At 33.1% G+C, this 24,685-nt stretch overlaps 8 non-coding genes across 8 annotated transcripts; all 8 read right to left on the bottom strand.

The window, feature by feature from the left end:
• Window positions 1-378: 378 nt before the first annotated feature.
• On the bottom strand, window positions 379-460 carry Trnas-cga (transfer RNA serine (anticodon CGA)). Its single transcript has one exon. It is a non-coding gene; the product is annotated as a tRNA-Ser (tRNA).
• Window positions 461-3,383: 2,923 nt separating this feature from the next.
• Trnas-cga (transfer RNA serine (anticodon CGA)) lies at window positions 3,384-3,465 on the bottom strand. The gene has a single exon. It is a non-coding gene; the product is annotated as a tRNA-Ser (tRNA).
• Window positions 3,466-6,317: 2,852 nt separating this feature from the next.
• On the bottom strand, window positions 6,318-6,399 carry Trnas-cga (transfer RNA serine (anticodon CGA)). Its single transcript has one exon. It is a non-coding gene; the product is annotated as a tRNA-Ser (tRNA).
• A 2,763-nt stretch (window positions 6,400-9,162) lies between these two features.
• Window positions 9,163-9,244, bottom strand: Trnas-cga (transfer RNA serine (anticodon CGA)). Its single transcript has one exon. It is a non-coding gene; the product is annotated as a tRNA-Ser (tRNA).
• Window positions 9,245-13,994: 4,750 nt separating this feature from the next.
• Window positions 13,995-14,076, bottom strand: Trnas-cga (transfer RNA serine (anticodon CGA)). Its single transcript has one exon. It is a non-coding gene; the product is annotated as a tRNA-Ser (tRNA).
• A 2,763-nt stretch (window positions 14,077-16,839) lies between these two features.
• On the bottom strand, window positions 16,840-16,921 carry Trnas-cga (transfer RNA serine (anticodon CGA)). The gene has a single exon. It is a non-coding gene; the product is annotated as a tRNA-Ser (tRNA).
• Window positions 16,922-21,671: 4,750 nt separating this feature from the next.
• On the bottom strand, window positions 21,672-21,753 carry Trnas-cga (transfer RNA serine (anticodon CGA)). Its single transcript has one exon. It is a non-coding gene; the product is annotated as a tRNA-Ser (tRNA).
• A 2,763-nt stretch (window positions 21,754-24,516) lies between these two features.
• Trnas-cga (transfer RNA serine (anticodon CGA)) lies at window positions 24,517-24,598 on the bottom strand. The gene has a single exon. It is a non-coding gene; the product is annotated as a tRNA-Ser (tRNA).
• Between the last annotated feature and the right edge of the window lie 87 nt (window positions 24,599-24,685).

Below are 24,685 nucleotides of genomic sequence, written 5' to 3'. Positions count from 1 at the left end.
CCTGTTAAATTTGTTGATTGGCTGATCCGTAAAAGGATTATAATAATCTATAATTTTTCTGTTAAATTTGTTGTTTGGCTGATCTTTAAAAATGATCATTTGATTAATAAAAGGTTATAAACATGTTAATATAGTGTTCTGGGATGTGTTTGTGTCCATTTGGTATCTGAACACCCAAGGTTCCGTAAAAGCTTATAATAATCTACAATTTTCCTGTTAAATTTGTTGATTGGCTGATCTTTAAAATTGATCATTTGATTAATAAATGTTATAGACATGTTAATATAGTGTTCTGGGATGTGTTTGTGTCCATTTGGTATCTGAACACCCAAGGTGATGCGTTATGTTAACCTACCTGCCCAATTTTAAAATATTCGACGCTGCGAGCAGGATTCGAACCTGCGCGGGTAGAACCCATTGGATTTCGAGTCCAACGCCTTAACCACTCGGCCATCACAGCGACAAATGATGAAAAGAAAATCCTAATAGAATTCGAACATAAGAACAAATTTAACGGCCTACGTTTCTAAAGACGACGGGCATACGCCAATGTAGTGTCGTGTAACTGTCAAGGGTTCCTTCCCATACATGTGTATCCGGGACCTCCGAACGATATAAATATTTTTGGTATTATATGGCTTTTATTTTGAAAAATCATAGGTTTGTAACAGGAAAAATCAAATAACAACTAATAAAACAAATACGATGATAACAGAAATATACATTAATTATACAGCCCATTTGATCAAATTTTACGATCCTCGCTGTAGTTCACAGAATTCCATACTAAAATTGTCAAACGGTGGTTCAGATCCGGTTGCCTCTGTAAAACTTTCTTGGTTCGTGTTCGAAGGAGGACTGTTTGTTTCACCCTGAAGATCGCTAATAATACAGTTTACGCAGTCTTGAACTTGCACCCACTTCAATCTTCTGTACATGTCGAAGGTGTCACGTAACCCCTGTACCACATGTTTCCTAAGGATCAGTTGATAACCGCCGCTGATATAGCCTTCATCGCTTCTGGAAGAAATCTTGAAATTAAGTGACTGCAACAGTTCATCTGCAAAGATAAATTAGATAAAAGATGGTAATGAAAAGAATAACCAATTAGAATATAATTATGTTAACCCGTTCAGATATTGCCAGATATCAATAGATTAATCAATATATGGACATACCTAATTGTTGAAGATTTTGCACACTGTGATCGTGCACTTTCAAAAGCGATCGTAGTTTAATTGCCGCCGTCAAACTATCCATTCTGAACAACAGTCGTATTGCAAATAACGAGACTAAGACCGATTAAAGAACAGAAGTGTTTAATGCTCAGTACTTTCTCTACTGGTTATATATAGTGTAGTTAGTTTTCTGAATTTACTCACAAATCAAAAGTAATGATAAGGTTTTACTTTAATGGTAGCCGATGCTCTTCCCTGAGTAAACATCTAGGATGGTCATTACTTTGATCATTATTGATTGATTGCTAATGATATTTCGAACTCACGGCGATCTACGTCTTTGATCTCGAATGATTAAATGATGACCCGTTTATTTCTTTGATGTTACAAACGAAGCCATTTGTACATGATCGACTTTAACCAAAGCCATTTCCATATGATTGATTGATTGATTGCTAATGCCTTCCTTCTTTGATATTTTGACCACACCGCGATATTCGTCTTTGATCCCCAATGATTAAATGATGACGCGTTTATTTCTTTGATGTTACAAACGAAGCCATTTGTATATGATCGACGTTATAACAGAAACCATTTGCATATGATCGACGTTATAACAGAAACCATTTGCATATGATTATTATTGATTGATTGCTATATGCCTTCCTTCTTGATAAAATGATAACGCGTTTATTTCGTTCAAGTTACAGACCAAACTATTTGTATGTTTAAGAACGGTTTGACTTTTGAACCAATAATTAATTAATCCTTGATTGCACAAGGATTGGTCAATTCATTCGGAAAGTGTTCGATCATAGGCATTGGTAGATATTTTGAATACCTTTTGTTCAATATTTCTCGTTTACACATTTCTTACTTTGTAAGCTAATCATAGCCTTTTGTTTAAAGAATCTCAATTTCAGCAAATAAGCTTTTAAACAAAAACTTATTTAATTTACAGGGTAGAAAAATCTTATAATTTTTCTGTTAAATTTGTTGATTGGCTGATCTTTAAAATTGATAATTTGATTAATAAAACGTTAAGAACGGTTTGACTTTTGAACCAATAATTGATTAATCCTTGATTGCACAAGGATTGGTCAATTCATTCGGAAAGTGTGCGATCATAGACTTAGATATTTTGAATATGATTTGTTCAATATTTCTCGTTTACTTGTTTCTTACTTTGTAAGCTAATCATAGCCTTTTGTTTAAAGAATTTCAATTTCAGCAAATACGCACCTAAACAAAAACTTATTTAATTTACGGGATAGAAAGATCCGTAAAAGGATTATAATAATCTATAATTTTTCTGTTTAATTTGTTGTTTGGCTGATCTTTAAAAATGATCATTTGATAAATAAAACGTTATAAACATGTTAATATAGTGTTCTGGGATGTGTTTGTATTCATTTGGTATCTGAACACCCAAGGTTCCGTAAAAGGTTATAATAATCTATAATTTTCCTGTTAAATTTGTTGATTGGCTGATCTTTAAAAATGATCATTTGATAAATAAAACGTTATAAACATGTTAATATAGTGTTTTGGGATGTGTTTGTATTCATTTGGTATCTGAACACCCAAGGTTCCGTAAAAGGTTATAATAATCTATAATTTTCCTGTTAAATTTGTTGATTGGCTGATCTTTAAAAATGATCATTTGATTAATAAATATTATAGACATGTTAATATAGTGTTCTGGGATGTGTTTGTGTCCATTTGGTATCTGAACACCCAAGGTTCAGTAAAAGGTTATAATAAATGTTATAGACATGTTAATATAGTGTTCTGGGATGTGTTTGTGTCCATTTGGTATCTCTAACCGTAAAAGGTTATAATAATCTATAATTTCCTGTTAAATTTGTTGATTGGCTGATCTTTAAAAATGATCATTTGATTAATAAATGTTATAGACATGTTAATATAGTGTTCTGGGATGTGTTTGTGTCCATTTGGTATCTGACACCCAACGACAAATGAAGAATAGAAAATCCTAATAGAATTCGAACAAAAAGTTATAATAATCTATAATTTTTCTGTTAAATTTGTTGATTCGTCGATTTTTAAAAATGATCATCTGATTAATAAAACGTTATAGACATGTTAATATAGTGTTCTGGGGTGTGTTTGTATCCATTTGGTATCTGAACACCCAAGGTGATGCATTATGTTAACCTACCTGCCAAGTGTTAAAATATTCGACGCTGCGAGCAGGATTCAAACCTGCGCGGGTAGAACCCATTGGATTTCGAGTCCAACGCCTTAACATCTCGGCCATCACAGCGACAAATGACCTAAAGAAAATCCTAATAGAATTCGAACATCATACAAATTTAACGGCCTACGTTTCTAAAGACGACGGCCATACAACAATGTAGTGTCGTGTAACTGTCAAGGGTTCCTTCCCATACATGCGTATCCGGGAGATCCGAACGATAAACAAATGAATATAAATATTTTTGGTATTATATGGCTTTTATTTTGAAAAATCATAGGTTTGTAACAGGAAAAATCAAATAACAACTAATAAAACAAATACGATGATAACAGAAATATAAATTAATTATACAGCCCATTTGATCAAATTTTACGATCCTCGCTGTAGTTCACAGAATTCCATACTAAAATTGTCAAACGGTGGTTCAGATCCGGTTGCCTCTGTAAAACTTTCTTGGTTCGTGTTCGAAGGAGGACTGTTTGTTTCACCCTGAAGATCGCTAATAATACCGTTTACGCAGTCTTGAACTTGCACCCACTTCAATCTTCTGTACATGTCGAAGGTGTCACGTAACCCCTGTACCACACGTTTCCTAAGGATCAGTTGATAACCGCCGCTGATATAGCCTTCATCGCTTCTGGAAGAAATCTTGAAATTAAGTGACTGCAACAGTTCATCTGCAAAGATAAATTAGATAAAAGATGGTAATGAAAAGAATAACCAATTAGAATATAATTATGTTAACCCGTTCAGATATTGCCAGATATCAATAGATTAATCAATATATAGACATACCTAATTGTTGAAGATTTTGCACACTGTGATCGTGCACTTTCAAAAGCGATCGTAGTTTAATTGCCGCCGTCAAACTATCCATTCTGAACAACAGTCGTATTGCAAATAACGAGACTAAGACCGATTAAAGAACAGAAGTGTTTAATGCTCAGTACTTTCTCTACTGGTTATATATAGTGTAGTTAGTTTTCTGAATTTACTCACAAATCAAAAGTAATGATAAGGTTTTACTTTAATGGTAGCCGGTGCTCTTCCCTGTGTAAACATCTAGGATGGTCATTACTTTGATCATTATTGATTGATTGGTAATGATATTTCGACCTCACGGCGATCTACGTCTTTGATCTCGAATGATTAAATGATGACGCGTTTTTTTCTTTGATGTTACAAACGAAGCCATTTGTACATGATCGACTTTAACTAAAGCCATTAGCATATGATTGATTGATTGATTGCTAATGCCTTCCTTCTTTGATATTTTGACCACACCGCGATATTCGTCTTTGATCCCCAATGATTAAATGACGACGCGTTTATTTTTTTGACGTTACAAACGAAGCCATTTGTATATGATGGACGTTATAACAGAAACCATTTGCATATGATCGACGTTATAACAGAAACCATTTGCATATGATTATTATTGATTGATTGCTATATGCCTTCCTTCTTTGAGATTTCGACTTCACAGCGATATTCGTCTTGTATCTCGATAAAATGATAACGCGTTTATTTCGTTTATTGCACAAGGATTGGTCAATTCATTCGGAAAGTGTTCGATCATAGACCTTTGGTATATATTTTGAATACGTTTTGTTCAATATTTCTCGTTTACACATTTCTTACTTTGTAAGCTAATCATAGCCTTTTGTTTAAAGAATCTCAATTTCAACAAATAAGCATTTAAACAAAAACTTATTTAATTTACAGGGTAGAAAAATCTTATAATTTTTCTGTTAAATTTGTTGATTGGCTGATCTTTAAAATTGATAATTTGATTAATAAAACGTTAAGAACGGTTTGACTTTTGAACCAATAATTGATTAATCCTTGATTGCACAAGGACTGTTCAATTCATTCGGAAAGTGTGCGATCATAGACTTAGATATTTTGAATATGATTTGTTCAATATTTCTCGTTTACTCGTTTCTTACTTTGTAAGCTAATCATAGCCTTTTGTTTAAAGAATCTCAATTTCAGCAAATACGCACCTAAACAAAAACTTATTTAATTTACGGGATAGAAAGATCCGTAAAAGGATTATAATAATCTATAATTTTTCTGTTAAATTTGTTGTTTGGCTGATCTTTAAAAATGATCATTTGATTAATAAAACGTTATAGACATGTTAATATAGTGTTCTGGGATGTGTTTGTGTCCATTTGGTATCTGAACACCCAAGGTTCCGTAAAAGGTTATAATAATCTATAATTTTCCTGTTAAATTTGTTGATTGGCTGATCTTTAAAATTGATCATTTGATTAATAAATGTTATAGACATGTTAATATAGTGTTCTGGGATGTGTTTGTGTCCATTTGGTATCTCTAACACCTAAGGTTCCGTAAAAGGTTATAATAATCTATAATTTTCCTGTTAAATTTGTTGATTGGCTGATCTTTAAAAATGATCATTTGATAAATAAAACGTTATAAACATGTTAATATAGTGTTCTGGGATGTGTTTGTGTTCATTTGGTATCTGAACACCCAAGGTTCCGTAAAGGGTTATTATAATCTATAATTTTCCTGTTAAATTTGTTGATTGGCTGATCCGTAAAAGGATTATAATAATCTATAATTTTTCTGTTAAATTTGTTGTTTGGCTGATCTTTAAAAATGATCATTTGATTAATAAAAGGTTATAAACATGTTAATATAGTGTTCTGGGATGTGTTTGTGTCCATTTGGTATCTGAACACCCAAGGTTCCGTAAAAGCTTATAATAATCTACAATTTTCCTGTTAAATTTGTTGATTGGCTGATCTTTAAAATTGATCATTTGATTAATAAATGTTATAGACATGTTAATATAGTGTTCTGGGATGTGTTTGTGTCCATTTGGTATCTGAACACCCAAGGTGATGCGTTATGTTAACCTACCTGCCCAATTTTAAAATATTCGACGCTGCGAGCAGGATTCGAACCTGCGCGGGTAGAACCCATTGGATTTCGAGTCCAACGCCTTAACCACTCGGCCATCACAGCGACAAATGATGAAAAGAAAATCCTAATAGAATTCGAACATAAGAACAAATTTAACGGCCTACGTTTCTAAAGACGACGGGCATACGCCAATGTAGTGTCGTGTAACTGTCAAGGGTTCCTTCCCATACATGTGTATCCGGGACCTCCGAACGATATAAATATTTTTGGTATTATATGGCTTTTATTTTGAAAAATCATAGGTTTGTAACAGGAAAAATCAAATAACAACTAATAAAACAAATACGATGATAACAGAAATATACATTAATTATACAGCCCATTTGATCAAATTTTACGATCCTCGCTGTAGTTCACAGAATTCCATACTAAAATTGTCAAACGGTGGTTCAGATCCGGTTGCCTCTGTAAAACTTTCTTGGTTCGTGTTCGAAGGAGGACTGTTTGTTTCACCCTGAAGATCGCCAATAATACAGTTTACGCAGTCTTGAACTTGCACCCACTTCAATCTTCTGTACATGTCGAAGGTGTCACGTAACCCCTGTACCACATGTTTCCTAAGGATCAGTTGATAACCGCCGCTGATATAGCCTTCATCGCTTCTGGAAGAAATCTTGAAATTAAGTGACTGCAACAGTTCATCTGCAAAGATAAATTAGATAAAAGATGGTAATGAAAAGAATAACCAATTAGAATATAATTATGTTAACCCGTTCAGATATTGCCAGATATCAATAGATTAATCAATATATGGACATACCTAATTGTTGAAGATTTTGCACACTGTGATCGTGCACTTTCAAAAGCGATCGTAGTTTAATTGCCGCCGTCAAACTATCCATTCTGAACAACAGTCGTATTGCAAATAACGAGACTAAGACCGATTAAAGAACAGAAGTGTTTAATGCTCAGTACTTTCTCTACTGGTTATATATAGTGTAGTTAGTTTTCTGAATTTACTCACAAATCAAAAGTAATGATAAGGTTTTACTTTAATGGTAGCCGATGCTCTTCCCTGAGTAAACATCTAGGATGGTCATTACTTTGATCATTATTGATTGATTGCTAATGATATTTCGAACTCACGGCGATCTACGTCTTTGATCTCGAATGATTAAATGATGACCCGTTTATTTCTTTGATGTTACAAACGAAGCCATTTGTACATGATCGACTTTAACCAAAGCCATATGATTGATTGATTGATTGCTAATGCCTTCCTTCTTTGATATTTTGACCACACCGCGATATTCGTCTTTGATCCCCAATGATTAAATGATGACGCGTTTATTTCTTTGATGTTACAAACGAAGCCATTTGTATATGATCGACGTTATAACAGAAACCATTTGCATATGATCGACGTTATAACAGAAACCATTTGCATATGATTATTATTGATTGATTGCTATATGCCTTCCTTCTTGATAAAATGATAACGCGTTTATTTCGTTCAAGTTACAAACCAAACCATTTTTATGTTTAAGAACGGTTTGACTTTTGAACCAATAATTAATTAATCCTTGATTGCACAAGGATTGGTCAATTCATTCGGAAAGTGTTCGATCATAGGCATTGGTAGATATTTTGAATACCTTTTGTTCAATATTTCTCGTTTACACATTTCTTACTTTGTAAGCTAATCATAGCCTTTTGTTTAAAGAATCTCAATTTCAGCAAATAAGCATTTAAACAAAAACTTATTTAATTTACAGGGTAGAAAAATCTTATAATTTTTCTGTTAAATTTGTTGATTGGCTGATCTTTAAAATTGATAATTTGATTAATAAAACGTTAAGAACGGTTTGACTTTTGAACCAATAATTGATTAATCCTTGATTGCACAAGGATTGGTCAATTCATTCGGAAAGTGTGCGATCATAGACTTAGATATTTTGAATATGATTTGTTCAATATTTCTCGTTTACTTGTTTCTTACTTTGTAAGCTAATCATAGCCTTTTGTTTAAAGAATTTCAATTTCAGCAAATACGCACCTAAACAAAAACTTATTTAATTTACGGGATAGAAAGATCCGTAAAAGGATTATAATAATCTATAATTTTTCTGTTTAATTTGTTGTTTGGCTGATCTTTAAAAATGATCATTTGATAAATAAAACGCTATAAACATGTTAATATAGTGTTCTGGGATGTGTTTGTATTCATTTGGTATCTGAACACCCAAGGTTCCGTAAAAGGTTATAATAATCTATAATTTTCCTGTTAAATTTGTTGATTGGCTGATCTTTAAAAATGATCATTTGATTAATAAATATTATAGACATGTTAATATAGTGTTCTGGGATGTGTTTGTGTCCATTTGGTATCTGAACACCCAAGGTTCAGTAAAAGGTTATAATAAATGTTATAGACATGTTAATATAGTGTTCTGGGATGTGTTTGTGTCCATTTGGTATCTCTAACCGTAAAAGGTTATAATAATCTATAATTTTCCTGTTAAATTTGTTGATTGGCTGATCTTTAAAAATGATCATTTGATTAATAAATGTTATAGACATGTTAATATAGTGTTCTGGGATGTGTTTGTGTCCATTTGGTATCTGACACCCAACGACAAATGAAGAATAGAAAATCCTAATAGAATTCGAACAAAAAGTTATAATAATCTATAATTTTTCTGTTAAATTTGTTGATTCGTCGATTTTTAAAAATGATCATCTGATTAATAAAACGTTATAGACATGTTAATATAGTGTTCTGGGGTGTGTTTGTATCCATTTGGTATCTGAACACCCAAGGTGATGCATTATGTTAACCTACCTGCCAAGTGTTAAAATATTCGACGCTGCGAGCAGGATTCAAACCTGCGCGGGTAGAACCCATTGGATTTCGAGTCCAACGCCTTAACATCTCGGCCATCACAGCGACAAATGACCTAAAGAAAATCCTAATAGAATTCGAACATCAGAACAAATTTAACGGCCCACGTTTCTAAAGACGCGGGGCATACGCCAATATATTGTCGTGTAATTGTCAAGTTTTCCTTCCCATACATGTGTATCCGGGACCTCCGAACGATAAACAATTGAATATAAATATTTTTGATGTTATCTACCTTTTATTTTGAAAAATCATAGGTTTGTAACAGGAAAAATCAAATAACTACTTATAAAACAAATACGATGATAACACTGAACCAGTAAAGACAGATCGTTCGTTCTTGCGTAGGGTTTTACGTCCGCTCCCAGCTTGGGGGATATCGCATTTTCATCAATGCTATGATCATGTCTAGGCTAGGTTTTAATATCTGCCCGAGATATACTAAATTAGGCCACGGTTTCTGGCTTCCCAAGTAATTAAAATCAACAAAGGAACGCACACGGCGGAGTCTAGCGTCGTCGTCCGTAAAGATTGGCAAAGTGAAACAATACAGTCCTGTCCTGGATCTCGCTTCGGTACCGTTGGCGTTGGCTATTGAGATTACTTCTAACTGTTACCAATGGAAGCGCACAGTCAAAAGAAAGACATCCCCGTGTCATGATAGAGCCATTGCCGAATGGAACCTATTCTAGGATGTTCCTCGGCGCATATGCCATGTTAATAGATCGACATGTCCGTGTTCTACCATCTCGCAAATGCTGTCATAATATATACATTGTACAATGAGACAAAAGTATCGCACTGGGTTTCGTATAAAGGTATTTCAAAGGATAATAAATATTATCTTTGTAGGGTCAAGGTCGACACCTTTGAATCAGCCTACTGTTACGCTGATAGATATTCATTTATAGTGTCAGCTTTTGATAAAATGACATGCGAAGATTTCCCAAATAATTGATCAGTTATGAATAATTATTTCTGCATAATAGCACTGATTTTGTACAATGTCCATGGCGCACCGACAGACTTATTTCACAGTGCTCTGAAGTGTGGTTACGGGGTAAGTTTATGTTTTAATTCTAAAACGAAAGTAGTTAACACAGTGTAAAATGTTTGGGCCATTTACCGTTGTAAAACAAAACGAGAAATTTCATTATTGTAGAATAATGCACGTTTCATCACATCTTTCTTTCTATATAAAATAAACAGCTTCCATTTGATGATATCACATGTGAGACGAACGAGTTTCCTGGTGTAATCTACGGTGAATCATCGTTGCCAATACATATTAAACATTTTCGTTTTTGCAACGCGAAACAACTTCCATTCCGATAGCGAAATGGAGATTATAATTTATTGCCTGCAAAATCTGGTCTTAATGTTGATGTAATATCATGTATCTGGTACATTATAATAGTGAGTGAAGGGGGATCGCACTACACGCAAACAGAACCAATAAGACAAACCTTCGTTCAAGACATTGCAAGAAAATATTAAAAAAAATATCAAATCAAGTGAATGCAGGTATAATCTCAGATAGTGAATTCTGTCATATTTCCTACTATTACAACGATATCGTATCGAAAGGTTGTTATTACTTATTATCTAGTTCAATACGCAACCTGATTTTATACTGGCTATTTTAAAATAGGATAATACTGAATAGGTTAGTTCATACAGTGGAACTATTTTCCCACATTGTACCGAATGTTTGTTCAAATTCATTGGACTAGTTAATCAAGGTTGGCTAGTAACCATGTGAAACACGAGATGTTAAATGTGTTAACATTTATTGTGTAGAGTTGGAATCCCTTAAAAGGATGGGGTGGCAAATATAAAATGTATTAGTTTTAATCTAGTTCAAGGTGGGATAATGTAATCTTTATCGATATTTATTTGCGAGAGTTGTAACCCTGATAATGATGTTGGAGGGGGGGGGGGGCAAATGTACAAGTATATCAATATTTGTTATTGGACAGTTGTAATCCGGTTAAAGATGGGGTGATCAAATTATCTAAATCAATATTTGTTGTTATAGATTTGTAATCCGGTTAAATATGGGATGATACATGTAATCTATATCAATATGTGTTCTTGTACAGTTGTAATCCGCTAAAGGATGGGGTGATTAATGTAATCTATATCGATATTTGTTATTGTAGAGTTGTAATCCGATTAAAGATAGAATGATAATTGTAATCTATATTAATATGCCTTGTTGTAATCCAGTTAAAGATAGGATGATAATTGTAATCTATATCGATATTTGTTGTTGTAGAGTTGTAATCCGGTTAAAGATGGGATGATAAATGTGCACCTGGTACCACATACACACGATGACGTTGGCTGGTTAAAAACAGTAGATCAATATTATTATGGAGGTTTTAAAATTTATTATTCTTAAAATAATACTAATTATCCGTTAACTTTAACTATTAGTTGTCTTGGAATACGACATATATAAAGTCATGTGTTTAAATATACTACAGTACTACAAAAGCTCGTTCGCTATGTGAACTACTCAAATTGCCTCAAATTGTTTAAATACGAAACATTTGGATACAGCCGCGACCTTTGTGTCTACATCAGCAAAGGAAATAAAATTTTGTGAAGATGTAAACTTTAACTTTTATATTACTGCCACATTTTCAACTGTACGTGTGACCTTCAAGTTTATCATTTCTGTTGCGTTGTCACTTTATTATCATTTAATATCAGCGATCGTAGTTTAATTGCCGCCGTCAAACTATCCATTCTGAACAACAGTCGTATTGCAAATAACGAGACTAAGACCGATTAAAGAACAGAAGTGTTTAATGCTCAGTACTTTCTCTACTGGTTATATATAGTGTAGTTAGTTTTCTGAATTTACTCACAAATCAAAAGTAATGATAAGGTTTTACTTTAATGGTAGCCGGTGCTCTTCCCTGTGTAAACATCTAGGATGGTCATTACTTTGATCATTATTGATTGATTGGTAATGATATTTCGACCTCACGGCGATCTACGTCTTTGATCTCGAATGATTAAATGATGACGCGTTTTTTTCTTTGATGTTACAAACGAAGCCATTTGTACATGATCGACTTTAACTAAAGCCATTAGCATATGATTGATTGATTGATTGCTAATGCCTTCCTTCTTTGATATTTTGACCACACCGCGATATTCGTCTTTGATCCCCAATGATTAAATGACGACGCGTTTATTTTTTTGACGTTACAAACGAAGCCATTTGTATATGATGGACGTTATAACAGAAACCATTTGCATATGATCGACGTTATAACAGAAACCATTTGCATATGATTATTATTGATTGATTGCTATATGCCTTCCTTCTTTGAGATTTCGACTTCACAGCGATATTCGTCTTGTATCTCGATAAAATGATAACGCGTTTATTTCGTTTATTGCACAAGGATTGGTCAATTCATTCGGAAAGTGTTCGATCATAGACCTTTGGTATATATTTTGAATACGTTTTGTTCAATATTTCTCGTTTACACATTTCTTACTTTGTAAGCTAATCATAGCCTTTTGTTTAAAGAATCTCAATTTCAACAAATAAGCATTTAAACAAAAACTTATTTAATTTACAGGGTAGAAAAATCTTATAATTTTTCTGTTAAATTTGTTGATTGGCTGATCTTTAAAATTGATAATTTGATTAATAAAACGTTAAGAACGGTTTGACTTTTGAACCAATAATTGATTAATCCTTGATTGCACAAGGACTGTTCAATTCATTCGGAAAGTGTGCGATCATAGACTTAGATATTTTGAATATGATTTGTTCAATATTTCTCGTTTACTCGTTTCTTACTTTGTAAGCTAATCATAGCCTTTTGTTTAAAGAATCTCAATTTCAGCAAATACGCACCTAAACAAAAACTTATTTAATTTACGGGATAGAAAGATCCGTAAAAGGATTATAATAATCTATAATTTTTCTGTTAAATTTGTTGTTTGGCTGATCTTTAAAAATGATCATTTGATTAATAAAACGTTATAGACATGTTAATATAGTGTTCTGGGATGTGTTTGTGTCCATTTGGTATCTGAACACCCAAGGTTCCGTAAAAGGTTATAATAATCTATAATTTTCCTGTTAAATTTGTTGATTGGCTGATCTTTAAAATTGATCATTTGATTAATAAATGTTATAGACATGTTAATATAGTGTTCTGGGATGTGTTTGTGTCCATTTGGTATCTCTAACACCTAAGGTTCCGTAAAAGGTTATAATAATCTATAATTTTCCTGTTAAATTTGTTGATTGGCTGATCTTTAAAAATGATCATTTGATAAATAAAACGTTATAAACATGTTAATATAGTGTTCTGGGATGTGTTTGTGTTCATTTGGTATCTGAACACCCAAGGTTCCGTAAAGGGTTATTATAATCTATAATTTTCCTGTTAAATTTGTTGATTGGCTGATCCGTAAAAGGATTATAATAATCTATAATTTTTCTGTTAAATTTGTTGTTTGGCTGATCTTTAAAAATGATCATTTGATTAATAAAAGGTTATAAACATGTTAATATAGTGTTCTGGGATGTGTTTGTGTCCATTTGGTATCTGAACACCCAAGGTTCCGTAAAAGCTTATAATAATCTACAATTTTCCTGTTAAATTTGTTGATTGGCTGATCTTTAAAATTGATCATTTGATTAATAAATGTTATAGACATGTTAATATAGTGTTCTGGGATGTGTTTGTGTCCATTTGGTATCTGAACACCCAAGGTGATGCGTTATGTTAACCTACCTGCCCAATTTTAAAATATTCGACGCTGCGAGCAGGATTCGAACCTGCGCGGGTAGAACCCATTGGATTTCGAGTCCAACGCCTTAACCACTCGGCCATCACAGCGACAAATGATGAAAAGAAAATCCTAATAGAATTCGAACATAAGAACAAATTTAACGGCCTACGTTTCTAAAGACGACGGGCATACGCCAATGTAGTGTCGTGTAACTGTCAAGGGTTCCTTCCCATACATGTGTATCCGGGACCTCCGAACGATATAAATATTTTTGGTATTATATGGCTTTTATTTTGAAAAATCATAGGTTTGTAACAGGAAAAATCAAATAACAACTAATAAAACAAATACGATGATAACAGAAATATACATTAATTATACAGCCCATTTGATCAAATTTTACGATCCTCGCTGTAGTTCACAGAATTCCATACTAAAATTGTCAAACGGTGGTTCAGATCCGGTTGCCTCTGTAAAACTTTCTTGGTTCGTGTTCGAAGGAGGACTGTTTGTTTCACCCTGAAGATCGCCAATAATACAGTTTACGCAGTCTTGAACTTGCACCCACTTCAATCTTCTGTACATGTCGAAGGTGTCACGTAACCCCTGTACCACATGTTTCCTAAGGATCAGTTGATAACCGCCGCTGATATAGCCTTCATCGCTTCTGGAAGAAATCTTGAAATTAAGTGACTGCAACAGTTCATCTGCAAAGATAAATTAGATAAAAGATGGTAATGAAAAGAATAACCAATTAGAATATAATTATGTTAACCCGTTCAGATATTGCCAGATATCAATAGATTAATCAATATATGGACATACCTAATTGTTGAAGATTTTGCACACTGTGATCGTGCACTTTCAAAAGCGATCGTAGTTTAATTGCCGCCGTCAAACTATCCATTCTGAACAACAGTCGTATTGCAAATAACGAGACTAAGACCGATTAAAGAACAGAAGTGTTTAATGCTCAGTACTTTCTCTACTGGTTATATATAGTGTAGTTAGTTTTCTGAATTTACTCACAAATCAAAAGTAATGATAAGGTTTTACTTTAATGGTAGCCGATGCTCTTCCCTGAGTAAACATCTAGGATGGTCATTACTTTGATCATTATTGATTGATTGCTAATGATATTTCGAACTCACGGCGATCTACGTCTTTGATCTCGAATGATTAAATGATGACCCGTTTATTTCTTTGATGTTACAAACGAAGCCATTTGTACATGATCGACTTTAACCAAAGCCATATGATTGATTGATTGATTGCTAATGCCTTCCTTCTTTGATATTTTGACCACACCGCGATATTCGTCTTTGATCCCCAATGATTAAATGATGACGCGTTTATTTCTTTGATGTTACAAACGAAGCCATTTGTATATGATCGACGTTATAACAGAAACCATTTGCATATGATCGACGTTATAACAGAAACCATTTGCATATGATTATTATTGATTGATTGCTATATGCCTTCCTTCTTGATAAAATGATAACGCGTTTATTTCGTTCAAGTTACAAACCAAACCATTTTTATGTTTAAGAACGGTTTGACTTTTGAACCAATAATTAATTAATCCTTGATTGCACAAGGATTGGTCAATTCATTCGGAAAGTGTTCGATCATAGGCATTGGTAGATATTTTGAATACCTTTTGTTCAATATTTCTCGTTTACACATTTCTTACTTTGTAAGCTAATCATAGCCTTTTGTTTAAAGAATCTCAATTTCAGCAAATAAGCATTTAAACAAAAACTTATTTAATTTACAGGGTAGAAAAATCTTATAATTTTTCTGTTAAATTTGTTGATTGGCTGATCTTTAAAATTGATAATTTGATTAATAAAACGTTAAGAACGGTTTGACTTTTGAACCAATAATTGATTAATCCTTGATTGCACAAGGATTGGTCAATTCATTCGGAAAGTGTGCGATCATAGACTTAGATATTTTGAATATGATTTGTTCAATATTTCTCGTTTACTTGTTTCTTACTTTGTAAGCTAATCATAGCCTTTTGTTTAAAGAATTTCAATTTCAGCAAATACGCACCTAAACAAAAACTTATTTAATTTACGGGATAGAAAGATCCGTAAAAGGATTATAATAATCTATAATTTTTCTGTTTAATTTGTTGTTTGGCTGATCTTTAAAAATGATCATTTGATAAATAAAACGCTATAAACATGTTAATATAGTGTTCTGGGATGTGTTTGTATTCATTTGGTATCTGAACACCCAAGGTTCCGTAAAAGGTTATAATAATCTATAATTTTCCTGTTAAATTTGTTGATTGGCTGATCTTTAAAAATGATCATTTGATTAATAAATATTATAGACATGTTAATATAGTGTTCTGGGATGTGTTTGTGTCCATTTGGTATCTGAACACCCAAGGTTCAGTAAAAGGTTATAATAAATGTTATAGACATGTTAATATAGTGTTCTGGGATGTGTTTGTGTCCATTTGGTATCTCTAACCGTAAAAGGTTATAATAATCTATAATTTTCCTGTTAAATTTGTTGATTGGCTGATCTTTAAAAATGATCATTTGATTAATAAATGTTATAGACATGTTAATATAGTGTTCTGGGATGTGTTTGTGTCCATTTGGTATCTGACACCCAACGACAAATGAAGAATAGAAAATCCTAATAGAATTCGAACAAAAAGTTATAATAATCTATAATTTTTCTGTTAAATTTGTTGATTCGTCGATTTTTAAAAATGATCATCTGATTAATAAAACGTTATAGACATGTTAATATAGTGTTCTGGGGTGTGTTTGTATCCATTTGGTATCTGAACACCCAAGGTGATGCATTATGTTAACCTACCTGCCAAGTGTTAAAATATTCGACGCTGCGAGCAGGATTCAAACCTGCGCGGGTAGAACCCATTGGATTTCGAGTCCAACGCCTTAACATCTCGGCCATCACAGCGACAAATGACCTAAAGAAAATCCTAATAGAATTCGAACATCAGAACAAATTTAACGGCCCACGTTTCTAAAGACGCGGGGCATACGCCAATATATTGTCGTGTAATTGTCAAGTTTTCCTTCCCATACATGTGTATCCGGGACCTCCGAACGATAAACAATTGAATATAAATATTTTTGATGTTATCTACCTTTTATTTTGAAAAATCATAGGTTTGTAACAGGAAAAATCAAATAACTACTTATAAAACAAATACGATGATAACACTGAACCAGTAAAGACAGATCGTTCGTTCTTGCGTAGGGTTTTACGTCCGCTCCCAGCTTGGGGGATATCGCATTTTCATCAATGCTATGATCATGTCTAGGCTAGGTTTTAATATCTGCCCGAGATATACTAAATTAGGCCACGGTTTCTGGCTTCCCAAGTAATTAAAATCAACAAAGGAACGCACACGGCGGAGTCTAGCGTCGTCGTCCGTAAAGATTGGCAAAGTGAAACAATACAGTCCTGTCCTGGATCTCGCTTCGGTACCGTTGGCGTTGGCTATTGAGATTACTTCTAACTGTTACCAATGGAAGCGCACAGTCAAAAGAAAGACATCCCCGTGTCATGATAGAGCCATTGCCGAATGGAACCTATTCTAGGATGTTCCTCGGCGCATATGCCATGTTAATAGATCGACATGTCCGTGTTCTACCATCTCGCAAATGCTGTCATAATATATACATTGTACAATGAGACAAAAGTATCGCACTGGGTTTCGTATAAAGGTATTTCAAAGGATAATAAATATTATCTTTGTAGGGTCAAGGTCGACACCTTTGAATCAGCCTACTGTTACGCTGATAGATATTCATTTATAGTGTCAGCTTTTGATAAAATGACATGCGAAGATTTCCCAAATAATTGATCAGTTATGAATAATTATTTCTGCATAATAGCACTGATTTTGTACAATGTCCATGGCGCACCGACAGACTTATTTCACAGTGCTCTGAAGTGTGGTTACGGGGTAAGTTTATGTTTTAATTCTAAAACGAAAGTAGTTAACACAGTGTAAAATGTTTGGGCCATTTACCGTTGTAAAACAAAACGAGAAATTTCATTATTGTAGAATAATGCACGTTTCATCACATCTTTCTTTCTATATAAAATAAACAGCTTCCATTTGATGATATCACATGTGAGACGAACGAGTTTCCTGGTGTAATCTACGGTGAATCATCGTTGCCAATACATATTAAACATTTTCGTTTTTGCAACGCGAAACAACTTCCATTCCGATAGCGAAATGGAGATTATAATTTATTGCCTGCAAAATCTGGTCTTAATGTTGATGTAATATCATGTATCTGGTACATTATAATAGTGAGTGAAGGGGGATCGCACTACACGCAAACAGAACCAATAAGACAAACCTTCGTTCAAGACATTGCAAGAAAATATTAAAAAAAATATCAAATCAAGTGAATGCAGGTATAATCTCAGATAGTGAATTCTGTCATATTTCCTACTATTACAACGATATCGTATCGAAAGGTTGTTATTACTTATTATCTAGTTCAATACGCAACCTGATTTTATACTGGCTATTTTAAAATAGGATAATACTGAATAGGTTAGTTCATACAGTGGAACTATTTTCCCACATTGTACCGAATGTTTGTTCAAATTCATTGGACTAGTTAATCAAGGTTGGCTAGTAACCATGTGAAACACGAGATGTTAAATGTGTTAACATTTATTGTGTAGAGTTGGAATCCCTTAAAAGGATGGGGTGGCAAATATAAAATGTATTAGTTTTAATCTAGTTCAAGGTGGGATAATGTAATCTTTATCGATATTTATTTGCGAGAGTTGTAACCCTGATAATGATGTTGGAGGGGGGGGGGGGCAAATGTACAAGTATATCAATATTTGTTATTGGACAGTTGTAATCCGGTTAAAGATGGGGTGATCAAATTATCTAAATCAATATTTGTTGTTATAGATTTGTAATCCGGTTAAATATGGGATGATACATGTAATCTATATCAATATGTGTTCTTGTACAGTTGTAATCCGCTAAAGGATGGGGTGATTAATGTAATCTATATCGATATTTGTTATTGTAGAGTTGTAATCCGATTAAAGATAGAATGATAATTGTAATCTATATTAATATGCCTTGTTGTAATCCAGTTAAAGATAGGATGATAATTGTAATCTATATCGATATTTGTTGTTGTAGAGTTGTAATCCGGTTAAAGATGGGATGATAAATGTGCACCTGGTACCACATACACACGATGACGTTGGCTGGTTAAAAACAGTAGATCAATATTATTATGGAGGTTTTAAAATTTATTATTCTTAAAATAATACTAATTATCCGTTAACTTTAACTATTAGTTGTCTTGGAATACGACATATATAAAGTCATGTGTTTAAATATACTACAGTACTACAAAAGCTCGTTCGCTATGTGAACTACTCAAATTGCCTCAAATTGTTTAAATACGAAACATTTGGATACAGCCGCGACCTTTGTGTCTACATCAGCAAAGGAAATAAAATTTTGTGAAGATGTAAACTTTAACTTTTATATTACTGCCACATTTTCAACTGTACGTGTGACCTTCAAGTTTATCATTTCTGTTGCGTTGTCACTTTATTATCATTTAATATCAGCGATCGTAGTTTAATTGCCGCCGTCAAACTATCCATTCTGAACAACAGTCGTATTGCAAATAACGAGACTAAGACCGATTAAAGAACAGAAGTGTTTAATGCTCAGTACTTTCTCTACTGGTTATATATAGTGTAGTTAGTTTTCTGAATTTACTCACAAATCAAAAGTAATGATAAGGTTTTACTTTAATGGTAGCCGGTGCTCTTCCCTGTGTAAACATCTAGGATGGTCATTACTTTGATCATTATTGATTGATTGGTAATGATATTTCGACCTCACGGCGATCTACGTCTTTGATCTCGAATGATTAAATGATGACGCGTTTTTTTCTTTGATGTTACAAACGAAGCCATTTGTACATGATCGACTTTAACTAAAGCCATTAGCATATGATTGATTGATTGATTGCTAATGCCTTCCTTCTTTGATATTTTGACCACACCGCGATATTCGTCTTTGATCCCCAATGATTAAATGACGACGCGTTTATTTTTTTGACGTTACAAACGAAGCCATTTGTATATGATGGACGTTATAACAGAAACCATTTGCATATGATCGACGTTATAACAGAAACCATTTGCATATGATTATTATTGATTGATTGCTATATGCCTTCCTTCTTTGAGATTTCGACTTCACAGCGATATTCGTCTTGTATCTCGATAAAATGATAACGCGTTTATTTCGTTTATTGCACAAGGATTGGTCAATTCATTCGGAAAGTGTTCGATCATAGACCTTTGGTATATATTTTGAATACGTTTTGTTCAATATTTCTCGTTTACACATTTCTTACTTTGTAAGCTAATCATAGCCTTTTGTTTAAAGAATCTCAATTTCAACAAATAAGCATTTAAACAAAAACTTATTTAATTTACAGGGTAGAAAAATCTTATAATTTTTCTGTTAAATTTGTTGATTGGCTGATCTTTAAAATTGATAATTTGATTAATAAAACGTTAAGAACGGTTTGACTTTTGAACCAATAATTGATTAATCCTTGATTGCACAAGGACTGTTCAATTCATTCGGAAAGTGTGCGATCATAGACTTAGATATTTTGAATATGATTTGTTCAATATTTCTCGTTTACTCGTTTCTTACTTTGTAAGCTAATCATAGCCTTTTGTTTAAAGAATCTCAATTTCAGCAAATACGCACCTAAACAAAAACTTATTTAATTTACGGGATAGAAAGATCCGTAAAAGGATTATAATAATCTATAATTTTTCTGTTAAATTTGTTGTTTGGCTGATCTTTAAAAATGATCATTTGATTAATAAAACGTTATAGACATGTTAATATAGTGTTCTGGGATGTGTTTGTGTCCATTTGGTATCTGAACACCCAAGGTTCCGTAAAAGGTTATAATAATCTATAATTTTCCTGTTAAATTTGTTGATTGGCTGATCTTTAAAATTGATCATTTGATTAATAAATGTTATAGACATGTTAATATAGTGTTCTGGGATGTGTTTGTGTCCATTTGGTATCTCTAACACCTAAGGTTCCGTAAAAGGTTATAATAATCTATAATTTTCCTGTTAAATTTGTTGATTGGCTGATCTTTAAAAATGATCATTTGATAAATAAAACGTTATAAACATGTTAATATAGTGTTCTGGGATGTGTTTGTGTTCATTTGGTATCTGAACACCCAAGGTTCCGTAAAGGGTTATTATAATCTATAATTTTCCTGTTAAATTTGTTGATTGGCTGATCCGTAAAAGGATTATAATAATCTATAATTTTTCTGTTAAATTTGTTGTTTGGCTGATCTTTAAAAATGATCATTTGATTAATAAAAGGTTATAAACATGTTAATATAGTGTTCTGGGATGTGTTTGTGTCCATTTGGTATCTGAACACCCAAGGTTCCGTAAAAGCTTATAATAATCTACAATTTTCCTGTTAAATTTGTTGATTGGCTGATCTTTAAAATTGATCATTTGATTAATAAATGTTATAGACATGTTAATATAGTGTTCTGGGATGTGTTTGTGTCCATTTGGTATCTGAACACCCAAGGTGATGCGTTATGTTAACCTACCTGCCCAATTTTAAAATATTCGACGCTGCGAGCAGGATTCGAACCTGCGCGGGTAGAACCCATTGGATTTCGAGTCCAACGCCTTAACCACTCGGCCATCACAGCGACAAATGATGAAAAGAAAATCCTAATAGAATTCGAACATAAGAACAAATTTAACGGCCTACGTTTCTAAAGACGACGGGCATACGCCAATGTAGTGTCGTGTAACTGTCAAGGGTTCCTTCCCATACATGTGTATCCGGGACCTCCGAACGATATAAATATTTTTGGTATTATATGGCTTTTATTTTGAAAAATCATAGGTTTGTAACAGGAAAAATCAAATAACAACTAATAAAACAAATACGATGATAACAGAAATATACATTAATTATACAGCCCATTTGATCAAATTTTACGATCCTCGCTGTAGTTCACAGAATTCCATACTAAAATTGTCAAACGGTGGTTCAGATCCGGTTGCCTCTGTAAAACTTTCTTGGTTCGTGTTCGAAGGAGGACTGTTTGTTTCACCCTGAAGATCGCCAATAATACAGTTTACGCAGTCTTGAACTTGCACCCACTTCAATCTTCTGTACATGTCGAAGGTGTCACGTAACCCCTGTACCACATGTTTCCTAAGGATCAGTTGATAACCGCCGCTGATATAGCCTTCATCGCTTCTGGAAGAAATCTTGAAATTAAGTGACTGCAACAGTTCATCTGCAAAGATAAATTAGATAAAAGATGGTAATGAAAAGAATAACCAATTAGAATATAATTATGTTAACCCGTTCAGATATTGCCAGATATCAATAGATTAATCAATATATGGACATACCTAATTGTTGAAGATTTTGCACACTGTGATCGTGCACTTTCAAAAGCGATCGTAGTTTAATTGCCGCCGTCAAACTATCCATTCTGAACAACAGTCGTATTGCAAATAACGAGACTAAGACCGATTAAAGAACAGAAGTGTTTAATGCTCAGTACTTTCTCTACTGGTTATATATAGTGTAGTTAGTTTTCTGAATTTACTCACAAATCAAAAGTAATGATAAGGTTTTACTTTAATGGTAGCCGATGCTCTTCCCTGAGTAAACATCTAGGATGGTCATTACTTTGATCATTATTGATTGATTGCTAATGATATTTCGAACTCACGGCGATCTACGTCTTTGATCTCGAATGATTAAATGATGACCCGTTTATTTCTTTGATGTTACAAACGAAGCCATTTGTACATGATCGACTTTAACCAAAGCCATATGATTGATTGATTGATTGCTAATGCCTTCCTTCTTTGATATTTTGACCACACCGCGATATTCGTCTTTGATCCCCAATGATTAAATGATGACGCGTTTATTTCTTTGATGTTACAAACGAAGCCATTTGTATATGATCGACGTTATAACAGAAACCATTTGCATATGATCGACGTTATAACAGAAACCATTTGCATATGATTATTATTGATTGATTGCTATATGCCTTCCTTCTTGATAAAATGATAACGCGTTTATTTCGTTCAAGTTACAAACCAAACCATTTTTATGTTTAAGAACGGTTTGACTTTTGAACCAATAATTAATTAATCCTTGATTGCACAAGGATTGGTCAATTCATTCGGAAAGTGTTCGATCATAGGCATTGGTAGATATTTTGAATACCTTTTGTTCAATATTTCTCGTTTACACATTTCTTACTTTGTAAGCTAATCATAGCCTTTTGTTTAAAGAATCTCAATTTCAGCAAATAAGCATTTAAACAAAAACTTATTTAATTTACAGGGTAGAAAAATCTTATAATTTTTCTGTTAAATTTGTTGATTGGCTGATCTTTAAAATTGATAATTTGATTAATAAAACGTTAAGAACGGTTTGACTTTTGAACCAATAATTGATTAATCCTTGATTGCACAAGGATTGGTCAATTCATTCGGAAAGTGTGCGATCATAGACTTAGATATTTTGAATATGATTTGTTCAATATTTCTCGTTTACTTGTTTCTTACTTTGTAAGCTAATCATAGCCTTTTGTTTAAAGAATTTCAATTTCAGCAAATACGCACCTAAACAAAAACTTATTTAATTTACGGGATAGAAAGATCCGTAAAAGGATTATAATAATCTATAATTTTTCTGTTTAATTTGTTGTTTGGCTGATCTTTAAAAATGATCATTTGATAAATAAAACGCTATAAACATGTTAATATAGTGTTCTGGGATGTGTTTGTATTCATTTGGTATCTGAACACCCAAGGTTCCGTAAAAGGTTATAATAATCTATAATTTTCCTGTTAAATTTGTTGATTGGCTGATCTTTAAAAATGATCATTTGATTAATAAATATTATAGACATGTTAATATAGTGTTCTGGGATGTGTTTGTGTCCATTTGGTATCTGAACACCCAAGGTTCAGTAAAAGGTTATAATAAATGTTATAGACATGTTAATATAGTGTTCTGGGATGTGTTTGTGTCCATTTGGTATCTCTAACCGTAAAAGGTTATAATAATCTATAATTTTCCTGTTAAATTTGTTGATTGGCTGATCTTTAAAAATGATCATTTGATTAATAAATGTTATAGACATGTTAATATAGTGTTCTGGGATGTGTTTGTGTCCATTTGGTATCTGACACCCAACGACAAATGAAGAATAGAAAATCCTAATAGAATTCGAACAAAAAGTTATAATAATCTATAATTTTTCTGTTAAATTTGTTGATTCGTCGATTTTTAAAAATGATCATCTGATTAATAAAACGTTATAGACATGTTAATATAGTGTTCTGGGGTGTGTTTGTATCCATTTGGTATCTGAACACCCAAGGTGATGCATTATGTTAACCTACCTGCCAAGTGTTAAAATATTCGACGCTGCGAGCAGGATTCAAACCTGCGCGGGTAGAACCCATTGGATTTCGAGTCCAACGCCTTAACATCTCGGCCATCACAGCGACAAATGACCTAAAGAAAATCCTAATAGAATTCGAACATCAGAACAAATTTAACGGCCCACGTTTCTAAAGACGCGGGGCATACGC

The sequence above is a fragment of the Patella vulgata genome, chromosome 2 (assembly GCF_932274485.2).
Source record: "Patella vulgata chromosome 2, xgPatVulg1.2, whole genome shotgun sequence".
In the NCBI taxonomy this organism is placed as follows: domain Eukaryota; kingdom Metazoa; phylum Mollusca; class Gastropoda; family Patellidae; genus Patella; species Patella vulgata.
The sequence above is the reverse complement of the archived record's forward strand: the minus strand, read 5'-3'. Positions and strand labels throughout refer to the sequence as shown.